We start from the raw sequence: 22,294 nt of genomic DNA, 5'->3' as shown, positions 1-22,294 counted from the left end.
TGAAATACTTCTGCTAAAATGTGCTTCAGTCCCATCCAGCTCTTCTTGTTATACCTGTATCCCTACACACATAAATGTTTGTTGTTTCCATCTAATCAGGTTCTCATCCTTCCCAACTCTATTAACAGGTTGTGTTGACCTGATTGGGACCCCACATGATTTGTGCAATTTTATTTTAGGTCCAGATTCTCCCCAAACCAGTTTAAGCGCTGTATGGTGGCAGTGAGCCCTGTCACAACTTATTCTAAATACATTACTTCACCGTTCACAGTCTGTGATATCGTTTGAAAAGATTTTGATATTTTAATACCCCTGTTTATACTGAATTCTAATAAATGACAAACATCATTATTATTCTAAAACTTAATCTAATCCATGGCTGCACAGGTGGTTCATTTTAGAGACGTTGGCTCCGCTAAGCTTGGGTATTTCCTTTTGAGCCCAGACTGTTGTGTAAGGGGCATCAAATCTTTGTGGCAGGAGTAGGAATAAGCCCTAAACTCTTAGCATCAGTGTTCACAACTTAGTTCAGGAGAAAAGAGTCTTAATATATCACAGTCTGAGCGTTCTCAAAGGAAAAATTGCAGCAGCAAATGTTTCTTCAATCTGGTTAACCGTGCTAAAAAGATTAGCAATCTACTGGCGTGTGTCACTGAGGGACTCGTGCACGTGGCTGCCTCCCTACTCCTTGCCTCGAGGAAGACATCTATGCAAAGCAAGGTATGCACTAGAGTCCATAAAGCGTGCTGTGCTTGTTTATAAGCTAACTCAATCGGGAACCTCCGGAATCTACGTGAAGGTCTACAATCGAGAACTACAAAATAATATGCGTAATAAGCACTTGGTCACTCCCTAACACTTTCCCTTTTCACTTTGCTAAATGCAATTAGTATAAACAAAAAACTCTTGATTTATAATTTGCACCCCAGACTGGTACGGGACGTTGTAGATAAGTATGTGAAATTTTAAACCTCAATGTTGTCTTAACTTAATGGTTATGTCTTCCTGTTATTGTTTTAAACTGTGGGTGGGAATTTTGTTTGTAAAATTTAGTGTTAATTTAACACTAAGTGTTCCGCACTTGTGTCTGTGAGCTCTGCCCTTGTTAACAGATAATGTGAATTTTCACTTATAGGCTGCCTACTCGGGGTTAAGTTATTTAACACAGTTTGCGAATACAATATATAAACATGTGTTAACTTGTTAATGTATAAGCATAAACTATGACATGCTAAACTGTTTTGCTGAGTCCTAATTCTATCATTGTTTCGACATTACTTAATTTGTTCTCTTCAGCTAGTCAACTTGGTGTTCTGGGAGAATAGTAACTTTCCCCCCACCTGCACCTCATGTTGCTACGCAACACCCTCTATCCCCCAACCATGTCCATGTTGCTTCCATCCTTTTGGTGCTTCCTCTACCCACTTTAAAAACCCACCCCATGCTTGCTCCATGTTGCTTCTACCCCTTCTACCCCTTGTACCCGTGTTGATTCCACCCCCAACCCAACAGTGGCCCGTGTTAGTTTCCCCACCTGCTTAAAAAAAAAAAAAAATATTTTGCATCCAACTCTGAACCTAAAAAAAAGCAGCTGCCTTATTTTGTAGGCGTCCGCATGTATGGTGCACATGCCTACAAAAAGGCAGGCTGTGTCAAAAGCCTTTAAAAAATTTTTTTTTTTTAAAATGTAGCAATGAAGCACAACTTATTGGTTGGCCAATGCCTGTTTTATATTTCCATTTGTGTATAAATCCACCCTACGTCAAGTGTGTTGGGTGGTTCCACTGTATACAATAGCAGGCGAGAATACGAAAAGGCAAATGTGCCTCCCTGCTTCTATGATGGGGAAAGCCCTTTGTGGAGTGGGATCAGACTGTGGTTTCCCTTGTTAATCTTCACACCACCTAGAACTGATCACTTTACATCGGATGTTTATTATTAACAGGGATGACTGAGTGTGCGCGTGTAAGCTGGCTCATAAAATATTTAACAAGGGCATGTTTTTAGAAGCTCTTAGTTCAATCAGGTTGTAACACATCCAAAAGTAGAAGGAAAACAAAGGATCAAATTATTTCCGAACAGGAGTAGGTTTACCTTTCAGACTAATCCACTCTGTTCTGTAAGACAGCTGTCTTGTTTAATGCCTCTAGGTGCGCGTTGGCTTTATTATATATTTAATACACTTACAACTAATACCAAGGTACCCTTAATGGTAACCTACGCTTATACTTAATAATACTAGAATAAATGGAGTATGAAAGTCTGGAAACTGAGCTGCGCTCGACATACCAGTGTCAACTGCTTTACTCTGCTTTTATAAAAACCTTGTAATTTGTACATTTTTTAAGTGATTGTAGGAGTGAAAGTCTCCGCACTGTTGCAGCTTTGCTTCCCTGACATTCTTTGTTTTATAATTATTGTATTGTATTTTCTTGTATAGAGAAAACAGTTCTGTCAACAAACATTAGCGCATTCTCATTGATGTACCTCTGAGGTTTTGACAAGTTGTGCATTGATTGAGATAGTCTTGACATGCGGGAAATATGCAGTGTAACCGAATACCAACTGTTCCTCAAATCCCCTCTCCCACAGTCTCCCCAACTCTCCCACCCCCTTAATTCGCTCAAACCTTAACATAAGTGATGGTGCTGCACAGCCATTGTTGCTTCGCCAGGAGAGCACTAGGTTCTCTGCTGGACTAGGGGGGGAACCCACCCAAAGTGAACGGTGACCCCCCTTAACTGCGGTCTTGATTGTTGAGTTGTGCAGTTCTGCTTGTTTGAGATGTGTGGCGTCCATGCGGTTTGTGAATGGTGTCGTCCATAAGGATACACTGAATACAGTCAAAACCGTGAGTTTGAACACCAAATTTTTAATTCACACAAAAATAGACATGGACTCCTTTAGATTTACTACATCTGGAGTAAAACTATTTGCTTTCTCATTGGTTGTAAGCCATGCTATTCAGCTTTCCCGATGATATGCAGCATGTCTAATTAAGGGGACAAAATCTATGGTGCATTCGGCTGAGTCATTTTGTAGGCATGCGTTCCATGCATGTTCTAGCTTACAAAATGATGCAGCATTTTTTTGGACAATCAGCAAATAAAGAAATGCACAAAATTGTTTTTGTGAAGCACGGATGTGGAGAGCAACATAGAAGGCACAGACGTGGGTAACCCATAGGGCGCGGATGAGATGAGCCTGGGTGGGGCAACAATATGGATGGCTCACGTGGGGATGGATAGGAGAGGCAGCGGAAAACAGAGAAGGAGGGTCCAGGTGGAGGGAACAAAACTGAGGGCAGGGGAGGAACACAATATGGGTTTGGTGATGGAGTGGAGAAGCAATAGGCGACAGTGAGGGAGGGTGTGGGTGGTTGAAGCCAAAGGGTGGATAGGGAGATTGAGGCAAACAGATGGTGGGGCTGGGGAGGAGAAGCCAGGGGCTTGAGAGTAACATCGATAGTGTGCAGGAGAAACACATGAGAAGGCAAAGTGGGTATGGACACCGCAACATGGATGTGAGTGGGGAGAAGCACACAGTGACAGAGAGCAACACAGTACAGGTGGATAGAATTACATAAGAGAGACAGCTGGAAAACTCCCGTACTCCTGGAGCACTTAAACAAAAAGTAAAAAAACAGTGCTTGAAAAGCAAGTAGTGGAACTACTGAAGCCAGCCAGACTTAAAAGATGAAAAAAGCACTAGGCTTCATGAGAGGTCAAACACAAGCTTGACAAGCTAGGACAGGAATAAGAAGCAAGCAAATGAGAGTGAGAGGAAAGTAAACCAATGGCAATCAATGGGTGGTCTCCAAGCCCCTATGTTCTTGGTAAGCCCACTGTAAATCTTTAAAGCCAACCCCTGGTAGGCAGTGGGCAGGCTGTAAGCCTGCTGTAGATTCACAATAGGCCTTTCGCAACCAGTTGGCTTGCACAGGCTGGTAGGCGAAACCTAAAAACTGATCACATTCAACTCTTGCAGTTGGTCTGTCCTAGTTTTGAAATGCTTTATTTTTGCTTGGAAAGACATCTAGAAGTGATAAATAAGCAAATGATTGTCTTGCTCGGTAATAGATCTGGCTAAGTTGCTCATTAAACACTTGTGAAATAAATGCTTAGTGAAAGCTTTTTTACATTTCCTTACTTTTTTTCTTTTTCTCCGCATAGAAAATATTTTCCTGATGCAGATATTCCTCCCTCACTCCCTTAACAGTTTTAGAGCTGTTAGGTTGGAAATGTTTGTCAATACCCACAAGCTCGCGGGTTTATGTATGCTTATCAACTTTCATGGCATCTTTGCATTGAAACACACACTTCCCTGCGTATAGTGATTATAATTGTATGTTTGAGATTTTAGTTTACAAGTGTAAATTCGTTTTCTGAATTCCAGACTAAATTTAAATTCGAAAATCCTGCTATTTCTTCTCTTAAGTGGAACTTGGACGTACGAACGGCTTTGTGAATTGGGGCATAGGAATAAAGGGGTCTAGACGGATTTGCACAAAGGAGTAAATCCTTTTTTCAGAGTGACAATGTGCAGAGAACTCCCACCCCTCGAATTCGAAAAAGATTCAAAGATCGTTTATAAGTAGCTTTTTTGAGCTGGGCATGACGTTTATCATAGGGATTGAGGAAGAAAACGTATGCAAGGCTGAGAAGAGTGAGTGAGGACTCGAGCTGCTCATCTGAGGATTGTATCCCCGCTTCCCCACCCCCGTCCTACTCATCTATACTATCTCTTGTTTCCTCGAAGACATTGCTACCCTTATTTCCTTACCTGCTCTCACTCACCTTCCTCCGCCTCGGTATTCCTTGATGAGATAAAAGCTGAAGTGGAACATTTGAGCTGTCTGGTTAGTGGAGCGTTTAGGGCAGTGGGATGGAATATGTGCTCTGAACGCCTCTCTCCAGGCTTCATTTCGTCTGTGTTTTCGATTGCTACTAACTGGAGACTGCAGGTAAGGTCTGTCGGGTTTTCTTTCTGTCTGTTTTTGTTTTTATTCTCTATCTTTGTATCTTCAACTCTCCTGCCCTCCTGTTTTATTTTTATTGGAAATATATACCCTTGTATTCCCTTTTTTTAAGTATTTTTACCTCCATACCTTTCTGCTGATTTCTTATATCTTATTTATTAATCTGCATTTCTTCACTTTCTCTTTTTTCCCTTGCTCCCACTCTCATTCTCTAACTATATCTTTAACCTTCGATAGTCCATCTCTGCACCCATCCCTCACTCGCTCTTCTATTAATAGCTGTGTATTTCTCTAAATATTCCTTTAGCCTTACTTGTTTCTGTTGTGCTGTCTTCATGTGCATCTTCTGCCTGTCTTTTGGAATATGAGCCCTGCACTTTAATACGTTCACACCTCTCTCCTTAAGTGCTCTTTTAAACATGTAGTTAATATTGTTTACAACTACTGTCTGCGCTGGTCCAGCACAACTTAGTGAAGTATGGAGTGCACGGAGTTATGGTAAATTCCAAATCACATCTATTTTATGTGTTAACTAAAGGGGAGAAATCATTCTCTCTTTTGAACCCATATCTTGCAATTACTGAGCGAGAAAGAGCAATGTGATACCACCAATAAATGTGAATGTCACTCATTTACCAGAACTCGGATGTGAGGTTTCACACAAAGAGCTTCATTTAATGCGCATTTCTTTGTGGTTGACAGTTCTGGGACTCTGGTTATTTATTCAGGGCTTGAATGTAGTGACGCTGAAGCCTGAGTTTTCAAGGTGCGTTACAAGAAACCATATAAAACGAGTGAAATGCTGAAAATTCATTTTGTAAATATCTACAAAAGCGACCAATATGAGATACTTTCTTTTAATGATAAACCACTAATTTCCTATTTATAATTGTTGAAAACGCTCAACGTTGCACACTTTTGAGATATAGAAACTAACATGCAAGTATTCCTTCGTTGAAACCCTCCATGGTGTAACCTTTTCTTTTGCTCTATCACTATTTTCTTACTCCCTGATGGTCTGAATGGATACGGTGTATCCAGTAAGAAAGGAAAGGGAAGAAACGGCGAAAGAAAAATATCTTTTATCTGAATCAAAATATGCGATTTTACTCGAATGACCGATCATTTTGTGACCAAAACATGCACATGGAAAGAACCGGCTATAGTAACTTTTCGTTGCATCGGGACTGGTGACTGTGTGAGACTTGTAGCTAGCAATTATCTGCCTATTTGAAGTAATGGGTGATGATGAGATATTTCAAGCTTTGTACTGCTGTTAACCCTGCACCCCCCCAGATCATGAAGAGAACGTGGAAAGCGAGGTCACAAAAGATGTCACCAATTTTTTTCTTTAAACAAACAACCAGAGTTTGTTGTTTTTGAAGCAGCTTTACCGCCTTCAAATACATAGTGTTCCAGAAAACTAAAAAAGCACTCGCTTTTGCACTAAGACATTATTGAACATGCATGTGACAACTCAGCTAGATGAATTGATACATCTTTATTGTTTAAAGTTATTTAAAACCGTCACAATATAACAAACCCCTATAGGAAAACAGTATGAAGTCAGAAGAGGTCTTGCTTAGCTCAGCCGCTCTTTCTTCTATCAATTTAGTACGTCCTAAAATTATCTTTAAATACTGATTTTAACTCACTGTGTTCCTTGCTGTCCTCGAGCTACCTGTTCTAGAGCCGATGGCTACCGTGCTCTGGGCATTTCCGGTTGCTTCACCTCACCAGGACACTGGCCAGTGAGTAAAGTGCAGAGTGTAATAAAGTTGACTATACTAAGGTGCTGCTTGCCATATTGTATGACATGTTAATGTTGGTTTGCTCTAATCCCAGCAGTCCTAGGTCAGGTAAATCGTGGCAGGCCATTTGGTGCCATGTGCTAGGTGATTTTATTTTGCTTCGCAAGCCCAGATGATTCCTATTTAGCAACAAGGTTATTTTATACTGAAGAGACAAAGAGTAAAATGCAGGCAGCTATCACCATGTGTAAAACTATTTTATTTAGCTTTGCAAGACCTGATGATTCCTATTTAGCAACAATGGTATTTTATACTGAAGAGACCAGTGAGTGAGGGGTAGACAGTGATAAGATTGAGTTTGATAAAGTGCCTGGTGCAATGTCATCTGCCATGTTAATTTAGGCGAGCTCTATTGAGGGGAGGCCAGTGACTGAATTGCATGCTGCACTCAGTTTTATTTTGATAAAGTGCAAATGCGACAACATGTGGTGGGTTAGTTTTGGCTTGCTCTAACAGCACGATTCTTTTAGGATGGAAGAGGGTCGGCCAAGAATTAACCTGACTATACTAGGCCTGCACTGACCCAGCCACTGTATGCCACAGATGGCACTGCCTCATAGGATTGCCATGGATGGCACTGCTTCTGAATGATGGGCAGCCAGGAAGATTTCCACTTTTAGGAATCCGAATAGCAAAAGTTCAGTAGCTTGAGTGCTTCTCTGAGTAATTTCCCATATCTGGCTAAAAGCTGTGCGGTAATGAGAACTTAAACCGGTTATCAGAGCGTCTGAACTTTTGTGTTCAGATGGCATCCAAAAAACAGATTGTGAAGATAGTACCCAGCAGTTGTTATTTTTAGATGGATTGTCGATTCCTAGCGAAAGAACCTTTGTCATCCTAGATGACCAACTTGCCAGAGCAACCAGAATTTATTTTACCATCTCATGTCGTCTAAGTTATATATGCGGTCAGCTTCAGTAACACTCTCACTGATGGCATCTGTCTTAAAGACCCATGCAACTTCTGACCAACCAGACTGACCAGACTATGTCGTCCAAGTAAAGGGCAGTGTTGTGATGCAAAAACTTCTGGGCCAAACAAATCTACTCAACAACTGCCCTAACAACTCTTGTGCAATGCGTTACAAAGAACGTTTGGTAACCTTTCTTCTCAGGAACGTGTGATGCGCAGCCGCCTAGGCAGATGCCTCACTTCTGATCCCCTGATTATCGACTATAACGTACAGTCAGTGAGAAATGTACAAGCACCCTGAGGTGATTTGTCTCAGGTTGTATCTGAAATTAGATGACAGCAATAATGTGCTACCACAGCCTCTGATATAGAATCATCCACCTCACTATCACCTATTGTTGGAAATTTGCTCTTTCAGCATGGTCACCTAAAATGTTTTTGGCCTATTTGCTGAACGCTATATTTGCTGGTTATAGACCTATGTGTGTTTGCCCCTGGTAACCAGGGGTATAGTGCTTGTGCTCCTCCTTTCACATGGTAAAATTGGTGTAATCATGATTGGTAGATTTAACTTACCTATGGGACCCTACTATATGGTACCTGGTACCAGGGATTTTAAGTTAAATGTCACCAGTAGGCTGCAGCATTCTTTTTGCCAACCACTACAATGACCCAGTAAAGCATGTCTCCAGGCCTACCACTGTGGCATGACGGTGCTGTCTTAAAATGCCAATTCGACCTGTCAAAATAAACCCTTTTGACTGGCCAAAAGCTTACTTTTCAATATTAAGTCACCTCTAGGATAGGCTCTTTTGCCCACAGAGTAAGGTATATGATACTTAAAAGTAGGACAATTAGAAGTTTAATAATCCATATGTCCTTATAGTGAAAAAGCTTAAAAGCTGTTTTTACTGTGTCAAGCCTAGCTGTTTCCATAACACCTTATAATGCTAATTTCAGATTGGTAACAAGTAGAGAAATATTTCTAGAACTCTTTTTATTAGTTAACCAAAATACAATTAAATGGTAAAGTCACGTTTTGTCCATCACAAAAAAGGTATTTTAGAAACATTACCTTTTGGGTGCCTAACGCCTCTCGAGGCCATTCTGTAAGTATTCAATGCCTCCTGGCAGCTTGATGACTACCCTTTGGTGAGAGTGAACTGCTCCCAGGAAAGGAACAGAGGGCCTTGGCTGTGCAGAGTTGTTGTCCTCCCTTGACAGGGTGGTCCGGGGACTCTGCCCACACTCTTGGTGCACTGCAAGGGGGCCTCCCCTGTCACAGGCAGAAGTAGCCCACACCTGGGCCTGCCCGTCTATTGTTCTTGTACTCAGCCAGGCATCAACCCCAGTGGGAGGGAGAGGTGCCCCAAAACAGTTTTAGAGTGACCACCGGGGTGGGGCTGTGAGCATCCTCTTTGACAGAGTGTCACAACCTGCTTGAATGTCATTCCCTTCCTGACAGGTCTGCAGGGGTTTTACATGTAACATTTGGGCTACACTTCAAAGGAGGCTAGAAATGTGTGTATTCACTGTCTGGTTGCTGAAAGCACAGGTTTAATTTTCCAGAAGTCAGTCTTTGAGTTTTTTTAGGGTACAGGGACTGTCAAAAACAGGATTTTAGTGTTAGAATCGAGAATACACTAGCGTTATCTGAGCACACCCCCCCCACACCCCAAGCTTAAGAGCCCATATTTAGTGTGTCAGAAGACTTTGTTCAACTTGAAAATGCCCATAGGATTGGCCCATTGGTTAGGGCGTTCCCAGGGGGCATTCCCATCCACTAGCTTGTGCCAGGCATAAATGTGGCACCTCCAGGCACCCACTTTAGAACGTGCCTGGACCTGTGGGGGATCAGATTTTGGACTGACCCTGCTCTCCTTGTACCAAGAACAAATACGTGGACTCAAATGGTCATAAGGCTGACCTCCTGTTCTTGGGATGCAGCATGTGCCCAGAGGCCTTTCCTCCAACTGCCCAGCTGATAAGTGGCAAATAAACCTGACTAGACTCTTACTGGACTCTCCTGTGACCCTCCTAAGTGCCTCCTCTGAGGTCCTTTGGGGGCTTTAGAAGTGTACGACAGTGGTGGATTGTGATGTAATGACTAAAGTCAGTTGGTAAAATCTTTGACCAGGATAAATCTTATTAGTGTATCTGACTCCATCACGTTCAGTGTCAAATTGCACATAGGTCCTGTTCTATAGCGAGCATGGACTATCATTGACACTTTAGGCGTCTTGGAGCTATTTCTAACTAAAACTTTACAGAGTCATATCTCCAGTTCCCCGTTTAGTTTTTTTTATTTTGGAGTAATTTTGGTTATTAGATTTTACTCTATATTTCTAATTTGTTTTTGGATTCTTGATTTCGATTTCAACTTTATTTTCACTTTTAGTACTGCAAAGTACTTCACACATTGCCTCTAATTTAAGCCTGTTTGCACCATAACTATCAGGAGGCTGAGCTCAGATTTATTTAGTGACTCTAGTGGTTCACCCGGATAAGGATTGTGATTATTACTTGAGATGGGTACACCCCCCTCAACTAATATCCCAATTTGCTACACCTGTTATTTTCAGTTTCTCTATAAATCCATTCTGTGACCTCATTAAACAGTGCCACCGACACACAATTTGATTTCTGCTAACCACTTTTCTTGAAATTGAAATCTGAATCATAAAATGAGATGCCAAATAAACTGCGATCTCGGTGTGACTACATAAAATATTAAAAATAAAAACTAGTATGGTATGTCCCCAATGCATGTCACAGCTGACTACAACAAGCAAATATAGCAGATTTGGACACAGTTATATCAGTTTGGGCATTATCATTGCATTGGACTTGTTTCAAATGAGAATTTGCACCAGTGAAAAAACATGTTTGTTTTAGCAAGCTGCCCTGCTGTTGAAGGTTGGAGGTTGGGGACTTGTAACACATAGAAACCTCAACTCTTGTCAAGATAATGAAGACGGCCGGAGTGGCCTTTTTGGAAAAGTTACCTTTTGGCTGCCTAAAGCATCTGGAGGCCTTTCTATGAGTAGTCAACCATCAACTGGCAGCTTGATGGCTCCACTGAAGTGTGGTGTAAACTGCTCCCAGGGACAAAAGGCCTTGGGTGTGGTAGACGCTGTCCTCCCTTGACAGGATAGTCCGGGATTATACACTTCAAAGGGGACACCCTTGTCACAGGTAGACGTAGCTGGCACTCAGTCCTTCCTCTCCTTTTTGCCCCTCTAGTCAGCTGGACACCAACCCTAGTAGGATAAATAGCTGCCCCAGGACTGGTTTAGAGTGATCATTGGGGTGGGGCTGTAAGCATTCTCTTCAACAGAGTGTAAAATCCAGCTTGAATGTCACATTCTGCTTGACAGGCGTGCTAGGGTTTACATATAACATTTAGGCCTCACTTCAAAAAGCTCTGGTTTGATTTTACCAGACGTCTCTCTCTGAGTTTGTTGGTGGTATACAGGGGCTGCATAAAACAGTTTTTTAGTGTTGGATGTGAGAGGACACTAGGATTACCATAGTAAAATCCTCACACGCACTCCAACCTTCAGAGCCCAAGTTTAGTGTGGCCGAACACTGCGGCCTATCTGAAAATGGCCAAAGTGGATAGCCCTGGGAACGTTTACCCCAGTAGTTAGGGCGTGCTAATGGTCATTCCCATCCACTAGCTCATGCCATGTGGCACCTCCAGGCACACACTTCAGAACACTTCTGAACCTGTGTAAGATCAGAATTGGACTGCACCTGATGTCTGAGGCCCAAAAAGAACATAGGAGACAGGACCTGCTCTTCCCTCTTGTAGCCAGGACATAGAAGTGGACTCCAAGGGTCATAAGGCTGGCCTACTGTTCAAGTTACAGGGATGCAACAAGTTCCAGGAGGCCTTTTCTGCAGCTTATCAGTGGCAACTGGACCAGGTCCAGACACTGTCTGCCACCCTCTGAGTCTGTAGGTCCCTTCCCTGAGGTTCTCGGGTGGGGGGGGGGGCAATGGGGGGCTTTAGAAGCGTACTTCTGTGGTGGATTGGGGCCTAAAGGACTAAAGCCGGAAGGTTAGATCTTTGACTATTACAAGCCCTGTTGTTTGTGTATGTGACCAGTGCTCCATTGCGGTCAGCATCAAATTGTACCTGGGTACTGTACTGTCGTTACCATTAACAATCTAAGCTCTTTGGGCATCTTGGTACGACATCTAATTAAGAGTTGAAAAATTAATATCTCCGGTTCCCCCTAGTGGATTTTTGTGTTATTTTGGTGTCATTTTATTTAGTAAAGTTTACTCTATTTCTCTAATTCGTTTTGGGATTTATATTGTTTTGCTTTTTGACTTTATTACTGTTTTTAGTACTGTGTAAATGCTTCACACACTGCATCTAAAGTAAGCCTGTCTGCTCTGTCTCATACGTACCATGGGGGTTGAGCTCATATTTATTTAGTGACTGTAGTGGTTCATCATGGCAAGGATTGTGATTATTACTTGAGGTGAGTGCTTACTCCCTTCACCTAATAACCGAATTGCTTACAGCTTCTTTTTTCAGTTCATCCGTACAACCACACTCTGACCTCAGCAGAAGAACTCTTGGCAACACGGTGCCCCAAGTGCAAAATTACATCCATGTGTCATTGGAAAAAACAAAAAACAATTGACCTTGCAGCTGACCTCCTGTTGACTTGAAATTTAAATCTGACGGTGAACCTGCTCATGAAAATGAGAGGCCAAATAGACTGCAACTACATAGAATCTTAAAAATCCACCAAGTATGGTATGTCCCCAATATGTCACAGCTGACTCCAACAAAAAAAGGCAGCAGTTATTAATTGGGCATGATCATTGTATCAGACCTTATTTATTTATTTTAATGTTTTATATAGCACAAACTTGACCCGTGAGGGTATCAGAGCGCTTTACACGGTTTACAGAGGTAAGCAAACAAAAAGTATAAAGTACAGAAATATACAAAGGTTGGCGCGGGGCAGGGGTGCTGGGAGCATAGGGACAAAGGGGGACGCAGGTGTATGGTTACAGTTATAGTTAGAATCAGTAAAAACAGAAGCCCCACATTTTCTCGGCGGTGTGAGTTGGTGATCTGAGAAAGAAGCAATAGTCTCAGATGTGTCAGGCACTCTGTGGTGGTTGAGAGCAGGCCTTGGACGAGGAATTTACCCATGAGGAAAGTTTTGGCATCCTTCTGGAAACGTGCTAGAGAAGGGATTTTTCTGATGACGGGTGAAAGAGAGTTCAACATTCCTGGTGCTGCCCCAGAGAACGCCCTATTGTAGGTTCTTTTTTTGTGAAAACGGGCAGGGTGGAGCAGGAGGTTTCTAGCTGACCAGGAGTTCCTGCTTCCTCCAGATACCACAAGTTTCTGTGCCAGATAAGCAGGGGAGTTTGCGTATAGGGCCTTCTGTGTAAGACCTATCTGTTCCCTGCAGCTTAATATCTTCCTAGCATTCCCCCTCCCCCTGTCTTCCTTTTCCCTGCGTAGGTGGTGATCTCTTCTCTTATTCAAGTAGGAATGCATCCTAGCGCGGAGACGCACTGTTCTAGTGTATTCAGGCGCTTAATAAATGTTTTTATTATTATTATTATTATTAATGCATGCCAGTTTCAGCTGTATTCTGGCCTCTAGAGGGAACCAGTTTAGTGCTTTCATATGTGGAGAGATGTCGTTGAATTTCCTAGTGCCGGTGAGTAGTCTGGCGGCCGCGTTGAGGCAGGCTTTTAGAGGTGCCAAGGAGATCTTGGGTAATCCCGTGAGGGGGGAAATATCCATATTCCAGTCTAGAGAGGACTAGTGCTTGGACTGTCATGTTTAAGTCAAGAGCATCGATGAAAGGTTTCAGCTTCCACAGGTAGCTCAGGTGGAATCTGGCTGATTTAGCTATCGAGTTTATGTGGTCTCGCATGTTCAGGTTACAGTCAAGGATTATGCTCAAAGATTTGGCAGAGTCCACAATGGTCGGCGGGCAGTTTAAGGCTGTGATGGCCTTGATCCACATCAGAATCTCCGGGTTGGCTTTTGAGGGGGAGATCAGGAGAAATTCAGTTTTCTTTGCGTTGAGTTTTATTTGGTTGGCGGCTAGCCATTGGACAGTTAGTTTCAGGGTCTCGTTCAGGGACAGGATCTCCTCGAGTGATGCAATATTGATGTATATTTGAGTGTTGTACGCGTACATATGGTAGGAGATGTTGGCGGTACAAAGATCTTCAGTGAGTGGCTCTAAGTAAAGATTAAAGAGGGTGGGTGACAGGGTTGAACCTTGGAGGACTCCAACCGTGACCGGGGTGGGAGCTGATAGGTTGCTGTTAATGAGGAATCTCTGAGAACGGTTGTGGAGGAAGGACCTGAACCATTCTAGGACAATGCCATCCAAACCCATCCTGAGTTTGAGGCGTTCGAGTAATTTTTCATGGCGGACCATATCGAAGGCGGAGGATAGATCTAAGAGGATTGGAAGGCAGGTTTTGCCTCGGTCAAGGGCTTAGAGGGTGTCATCCACGATGTGGAGCATAGTAGTTTCCATGCTGTGCCGCGGTCTGAATCCATATTGGAAGTCATCAAGTAGGTGGAAGTTGTTGATGTGCTGACTTAGTTGCTGTTGTACACACTTCTCTACAACTTTGGCTAACAGAGGGATATTGGAGATAGGTCTGAAATTGTCAGGGGAGGCTGGATCCAGTGATGTTTTTTGTTTTAAATAGGGAGGACTTGGCCGGCTTTCAAGGGGTCCGGAATCGATCCCTGCTGGAGAGAGGCGTTGATTATTGCAATCCAGCAAGGAACAATGGCTTGGGAGGCAGCAGGGAGGTAGATGGATGGTAACGGGTCATTTAAGTGGTTATTTGGGTTTAAGGTAGAGAGGATTTTAGAGATGGAGTCTTCGTCATAGTATTCGAAGTCCGTCCAGCGAGCTTGGTTTTTAGGTGAGGCCAGTGAGGGTGGTGCAGAAAGGGGGTGCAGGTCCAGAAGGAGTTGAGAGTAAGTGGCGGTACTGAGTTCGATTCCTAATGCCGTGATTATATCAGCGAAGAAAGAGGAGAATTCCTCAGAAGATATTAGAGACTACAGGAGATTCTTTAGGTTTTTTAGCCTGTGTATTTGATTGATGTTTGACCAGTTCATAGAGCTTGCGGGGTCCTTTGTTGGCATTCCCCAATTCTTATCTGAAGTATTCTTTTTATGAATAGAATGAATTGAGGATGTGCTTGTTGTAGGAGTTTCTCTCCTGACGGAGAAGTTTAAGGTGCGCAGCAGAGGGGTGCTGTCTCCAGATTCTTTCAGATTTCCGTACGGATCTCCTCTCCAAGTTTAGGGAACCAGGAGTTTCTGTCTTTGATTTGTGATCTGTTTCAAATGAGAAATTGCGCTAGTAAAAAGCATGTTTGTCACAGCAAGTCTCACTTTTGTAGGAGGTTGGAGACTCTTGGGTACATAGAAACCGGCTAGGCCCGGAGTAGCCAATCTGCCACCCTGGCATTTTTTCTGGTAGACTGCTGCTGCCATGAACCAACCAGGCCTCCTTTGTCCTATTTGGGCTGGTACCTCCTGCACTATAGATCTTGCTTTAACATTTTTGCCAGGGTTGGTTTTGGATTCCGACCCGGAACATGTCTTGTGTAATTTAAATCACTATAGTTCATCCAATAAAAGACCTGTGCATATGCCTTCATGCAGCACCAATGTGGCTTTTCGTCTGTGGCTTCTGTGTCAACCGAGTATTTGATTTTAAGCTACAATGTATGAGGCTGTTTTTACTCCCACTAAATCCCATACATCTCTGGAAAAATAATTGTTAGCAAGCATAAAACCAATAATTGATACCTGTAATATACTTACTTCCATTACTATGCAGAATGCTAAACTTAGCTGAGGGATGCACTTTCAGAACCCATCTATTTTTCCCCCTGTAAGCCTTACTTATGTAAGAGCTTGACCATCTTTAATTCCTAGAAACAAACAAGTGTTAGCTGTTTACGAGACCATACTTGACACCTTGGCTAAGTATGCGTTGTGGAGGATGGAGAAATGCTCGGACTTTGCTTACTATTGCACAATATCCAGGTAAGTATTTGTTGCTCGTAAAATGTTGTTAGTGCCTTGCTCAGCAAGTCTTATCCTATTGACAAGAGGCCCCTGTCTCACTCACCTGAAGTCCACTTTGCTGTGTTTGCTTTCAAAAAGTCTGTTCTCCTTAAAAACAGCTACTCACATTTACGTCTGAGGGGGGAATGGAGTCCAAGAACACCTACACAGCAGGGGTGTAACGCCGGCCTCTGTGGAACAGGAAGGCCCTCAATCTTTCAGGACACCCCCATTCAGTCCATGGCCCCATCATATTGTGTTTTGTGACACCTTCACAAATGCTATAATTTTCATTTCTCAAGCATAGGGGAGCATAAATTTGATGCGGGTCGTCATCTTCTTGCGGTGTTCTGTATATATGTGCTGCTGTTAAAGAGGTTACTTCCACTGATGATCTACAGTAATGCAGTTGTGGGTGACTGGAATGAAAATGGGTGTCCCTTCCCTACTGATAAAATCTCCTTTAAATCTCCCTCCAGAGAGAAGTGACATCTTAGTCTCTTAAAAGTCTGTTCTCTGAAGTCAGCCTTGTTGATCGCACTTTTAATTCCCTCATTGCCAGCCAATTCTTGACCTCTACTTTGATCTGATATCATCGTCTTGTGCAGGGTGCTCAATCTATCACAGGAGATGGATCCTCTTGATCTGAGGAGCTTGTACTTCAGCAGAAGCAGTGAGACTTTGTAAGAAACTTGGGGATGACTTGATCCCTGATGTTTGAATGAAGCAAAGAAATAGTCTTCAGGTAAGGAGCTTTGGGATATTGGGCTCGCTGTTGCTATCGTCTGAGTTTGAGTTTGGGATCAGCGAAGAAATTCTGAATGCCAACTGATAAACAGAAGCCTAGAAACAGAGAAGTAGGAATCCAGGGGCTAATAAATACTGATCCAAAGTCCAGTTATAGATCTGACCCTAAAGCAGAGGAAACCAAAGGTCCAACACAAGAAGGGCCAAAGCAAAAATTAAGGGCTTGTGCATCCTCCATGAACGATAACATCCGTAGAAGAGCACGCACAACTGAGGGCATCCTTGTGGATGAATTAAATAACAGAGGCCTCCTAAATGTAATGCTAAAGAACCTGCCCAAATACACCATTGTAATGCAGTCTGCAAAGTACTCCTGTGTCTGGGGAACTTGAACAGTCGTCCTATAGAGCTGCTTTAAAGTAGGGATTGTGACTATACATAAGAAAGCTGTGTGGTCAAGACTGCTGGTGCACTGAACACATGAACAGACTTGGGAAGCAGAAGGGGGTCTTCAGCCAGACCATATTGCAGGGTGTAACTTTATGTACAGTCCCTGTCCTGAATGCAAACAAGCACTGACAAAGCTAGTAGGTCTGGTGTAGGCTGGAAATCTTTTTGGCTTTGTCAAAGCTTGGTTTTTATGTTTGCCATGGCTTTTCTAAAACTTTGGTGGGAGCGCTGCCAGTTCTTCACCAATATTTTTTTTTAAATGCTGAAAGCAATATATTTTTTAACCAAAATTCCACATCACCAGTTCTTAAGCTTCTTGCGTAAGTTAAGACAATAGAAGACATTGACGCTTTGTGGGAGGTTGTGTCATGTTTAGGAGCCAGGTATGAGAAGGCCTGGCCTACTGCTCTTGTTTTTGTGTGGGGTGTGCGTTAGTATGGGAATGGCAAACCAAAGGTGCCCAGAAGGTTGTTAAAAATGTAATCCAGCTATTCAGGTAGGCAGGGCCTGTGTTGTAGAGTGCTTTAAAGATGTGGGTAAGGATTTTGAACAGTCTACACTTGCCAGTGGAGATCCCTATCGTGGAATGATGTGGGAGGTTGTGGACTAGTCTGGCTGCTGCATTTTGGACAGTCTACAGTCGTCTTGTGAGCTGGTTGGTCATCCCTGCATACAGGGTGTTCCCATAGTCTAGTCTGCTGGTGATTAGGACTTGGGTGAATATTTTCCTCGTGTTGTCTGGTATCCCAGTGAAGATTTCATTCGGCATCCATAGGATGTTCAAGCAGGACGAGGCCACTTAATCGACTTGGGCGGCCATGTCCAGTTTGTTGTCTATATGATTCTGAGGTTTCTTGCTTGTGAGCAAGGCGTGTTGTTGGGTCCAAGGTCTATGGATCACCAGGTGGAGACCCATAGCAAGGTTTCTTTCCCGAAGACCTCCACTTATATCTTGTCCAAGTTCAGTTTGAGGCAGTTGGATTTAATTTAGGTGGCCACTTTGATCGTGCATGTGGTGAACTTCTTCCTGGTGTTCGATGTTTTGACAGAGAGGGACAGTATCACTTGTGTGTTGGCGTATGTGGGAACTTGTATGTTGTGAGACAGTATGACGTCAGCAAATGGAGTCATGTAGATGTTGAAGTGTGTTGGGTTGACGACGAGCCCTGCTGGTCTCCGTAGATTAGTTATCATGCTTCAGAGGAGTAGGGTGACATGTTGGAGTCTTCTGGTGAGAAAGGAGCAGATCCATTCAAGAGCATGTCCCTGGATGTCTGCTTCGTGGAGTCATCAGACCAGAACAAGATGGTAGACAGTGTTGAAGGCTGCTGATACGTCTGGAGGATGAGGGCTGTGGTTTTTCATCTGTCGAAGATCATCTGGATGTCATCTATTGCTGCTATGAGGGAGGTTTTCATACTGCGGTTGGGTCTACCTCCTGAATGTGTGGTATCAAAAAGCTAGTGTCTGACAGGTGGTCGGAGAAGTGCTTGTTGATGGCCTTTTGTAAGACCGTAGCTGGGTAGGGAAGGATGGATATCGGTTAGTGGTTGGTGAGTTTGGTCAGGTAAGCCGAGGGTTTCTTTAGGAGGGAATTGATAGCTGTGTGTTTCCATCATTCTTGAAAGGTGGTTATACCGATGGATGTGTTGAGGATGGGGCGAGGACTTCGCCGATAAGGATCACTCCTTTGAGGTAGAGGACCACCAGGGCCCCGGAGTGTATGGTCTTCATGATGATGATTGTGGTTTCCTCTGTGCTGATGGTGGCCTGTGTGGTGATTGTGTTGTCTTTGTTCGTCACTGGGAGTCTTCTGCAGAGAGTCAGTAGGTTCAATTACCCAGCAAAGTAGCTGCATATGGTTGTGATCTTGCTGCAAAAGCAGTTGTAGAGGTTGGTACACAGATTTTCTGGTGGGCTGATGTTGCAGGTGGCAGCTGTGGTTGTGGTGAAGTCCTTGACGATTGCAAAGATTTCTTTGCAGGTGTTGGAGCTGGTGTTAATTCGTTTGGCTTAGGCCTTCCTCTTAGTTTCTCAGAGTAGCTGATGGTACCTTCCTTGGGTGGTTTTTAAAGCGCCTTTTCCCATTTCCCCTTTGTTAGTGCTCCATTTCCGTTCTAGCTGTGCTTAGTCCTTCTGAGGTCTTCCGTGTACTAGTTGGCTTGTGCTCTAGGTTTTGCTGTGTTGCTTCTTTTGTTGGGGGCCAGAGTGTTGGTGCAGCTTGTGATCTACTTGTTAAAGCTTTCGATGTTGTGTGCCAGCAGGCCCATGGGTTCTGGGTTGTTGTGGTGGAGGGTTGGTCGGCAATCTTCCTCTTATATTGTTACAATGTCTGCATGCTGGGCCCGCTGTGGTAGTTCCTCTGTGTTGATGAATATTAATTGTGAAACTGACTATGATGTGGTCTGTCCATGCGAGTGGTCCTGGTGTGTTAATCGTGATATTGTTGAAGGATGTGAAGTAGGGATCTAGGATCTGTCCATCGATGTGAGTGAGCTCTGTGAAGCATTGGGTTAGTCCCAGGTTTCCGAGGCCCTGAATTGGGGGTCTGCAGTAAGGGATAGCAATTAGTGACTTCTCATATATTTTCCTTGCTTTTTTGCATTTCATCAGTCTTCTGCAGGAGGCAGTACGCGAGACTGCCTCAACACTTGCAGCTTCTGAGGGTTTCTTAAGTGTAGATCATTTCTAATAGTAGTGGAGGGTTGTGCCATAATACAGAGGAAGTCTTACCTCTTTCATCAGACTTGTTAGGTCTCTTTCTATTTATTGGACTGACCTTCGCTATAGATATGATTTGATTTTGATGACATGTCTTAATGTCGGGTAACTAAATTTGATTTCTGGCCAAAAGGTGAACAACAGAAAAAGGCTCAAGATTAAAAGGAAATAAATAAATTCCCATTGGAGATTTCAGTAATCTTTCTCCCTTTTCCTTCTACGCTTTCTCCTCAAGATTGAGTATCTGATGCCTCGCTGTAATTCGACACGGTCCCTGTAAATCCCAATCTGGTCAGCCCTCTACTCAACCTGCAAGCCCTCAATAGACTTCTAGGTATCATCGCGCATGACTAAAGCTTGGGCAGCACACTTCAACTGAACTCGATGCCTGACGAGCAGTGTCTCGACTTTGCGCCTGATTTCTTCACAGATAATTTTTTGCCCGAAGCTCCTCCCCTCATAGTCTACCTACTAAAATGGCTGTTGTGCATACCTGAGGGTTTTTTCCCTCTCATTCTTTTTATTCCGTTTGTCCACCTTAATGAACTATTGAATCCTTCGTCTCTTTGAAGATTTCTTCAGAGGAAAAAAATACATTCCGCGAGTTGTCTACTTCCGCTCCAGTCCTGAATTTTCAGACAACCAAGTAAGATTAAAATTTCCTGAACTAGTGTTTGAGCAGTACCAGCAAGGAAGGCAAATTATAGGGTGTTGAACTCATTGCTACGAGTCTCCCTCATCAATTTAGAACTAAATAGAAAAAAACGAAGAACTCTACTAAGGAAAATAAATAATAGACTATTTCTCGTCAACCACTATAAGAGAGGGGCTAGTTTTTGAAGGTTCTATGGGTATTACTAGTAGTTCTATAATTAATCTTTCACGACTGTTCTATATATTATGTGCATATAATTTCGACTATTGTATATAATATAAGCATATCATTTGAGAAATAGACTTTCATATGTGATCTACTTATTAATGGATGTCGATATTCTCTTGAGGTATTGTCTATTTGAATGACATTCCAGTTAGTGAAAACTCACACAGTCAGATAGTGAGAAGCATCGAAGTGCACTACCAGGAACTTCAAGGCAGTCTCTCTTCTTTCTCTCCCAATCCCTTTCCCCTGGGAGAATACTTCCAATTAGCAGGTAATTACGAGTATTTATTAGGGGTGCAGGGAAAAGTGCTTCTGCTCCTGTGCATCATTGGCACCAGGTTAATGTTTCCACATTTAAAAATTACACTGATCACCAAAAAAAAGGCTTCATGGAGCTGAATAACTAAGCCAAAGTCGAAGGTAGAGGAGGCACAGGGCCAGACAGAGGTAAAAGAGTTATTAGAAGAAGGTCTTCCGCACCCTTTTAAGAGACATTTGTGGCTAATTTTTTCACACCTGTAGTAGCAGCCAGTTACCATGCTTAAGGCCGAATACTTTGAGCCATCTCACCCATGTGCAGAAAACGTTTTTATAATAGGGAGTAAGCGTGAGGGGAAGGACACCCTGAAATCCAAGCACTGGTTGGTGAGTGTGCAGGAGTGCAGCGCAGAGGAACCACAAACCAGAGCCCAACATCAAAATTAAAACGTCTTTGTACTGCGGGCCCTGAGGTACTCATATGGGGCCAAACACAGCCAACAGGTGAAGTACTATGGTACCCCCACGGGAGCCACCGCTCAATCTTCATCCACACTTATACCGCAGTACAGCGCAAGCTGGCACAGGAAGTTTGCATGGTACTGCTTTATCACATTCTAAAGCTTGAACGACGGATCTGCAGGAGTACCGCTGTACCTGTAAAAATGAAATGTGTGGTGTCTGAGTGGGATGGGTTTGCACAGGAGATTGGGTGCAGTGTCTGGCTGTAGGCCACGCCCTGCGACAGCCCCACGTTATGTACAGCCAAAGCACATGCGCAACTGGGTTTTGGTTGCCCTCAGGGGTGGGGTGGCTGTAGGCTGTGTGCAGCAGAGGTGGGCATAGGGCATGGTCTCTGGCTAGGCATTGATGCACACGGATGACCTCATACAATAATTTTGGACACCCTCCTAAAGGTTTTTTGGATTTGAAGTGATTCAACACTTGTAGACAATTTCCTATTCATCTTAATGATCAATTACCCTCCTCTGTTAAAGACTGCAATTTTACGTCTGGAGGTTTGCAGGTATATATTTGCCACTGAAAAGACAACTTTTGCCAGGTCCTATGGTCAACCCTCTGTAGTTTAGTAAAATGCCCTCCCACATTCCTGAGATGGACACAATGGCATACAACCTTAGAGCCTTGTTGTTTTAATTGAAAGAAAGTCCGGTCCAAGTGGTATCTTCCAAGTGTTTTGTTAAGCAAGATATACGATGGTAAGAAGGATTTACAAGGCACAGAAAGAAACCCCACCAGGAGCATCCTCCTTGCTGCTCAGCCCATACTCTCAACTGACACTCAAACAGGCATCCCAACACTCTATGACCTCATCACTCATACTAACGTTCTACAGCACATACACACTGGCAAGGCAGAGAAGCATGCATAGCACTGAAGCCAGATACAACACATCTTCCCCCTTTAATAACAACACA

At 43.3% G+C, this 22,294-nt stretch overlaps 1 protein-coding gene across 2 annotated transcripts in view; it reads left to right on the top strand.

Moving 5' to 3' along the window:
* Positions 1 to 22,294, top strand: part of ZDHHC16 (zDHHC palmitoyltransferase 16) — a 203,678-nt gene that overhangs the window by 69,951 nt on the left and 111,433 nt on the right. The window lies entirely within an intron of this gene.

Source organism: Lissotriton helveticus, chromosome 5_1 (assembly GCF_964261635.1).
Source record: "Lissotriton helveticus chromosome 5_1, aLisHel1.1, whole genome shotgun sequence".
NCBI classification, from domain to species: Eukaryota; Metazoa; Chordata; class Amphibia; order Caudata; family Salamandridae; genus Lissotriton; species Lissotriton helveticus.
This window is presented reverse-complemented; position numbering and strand designations above follow the sequence as displayed.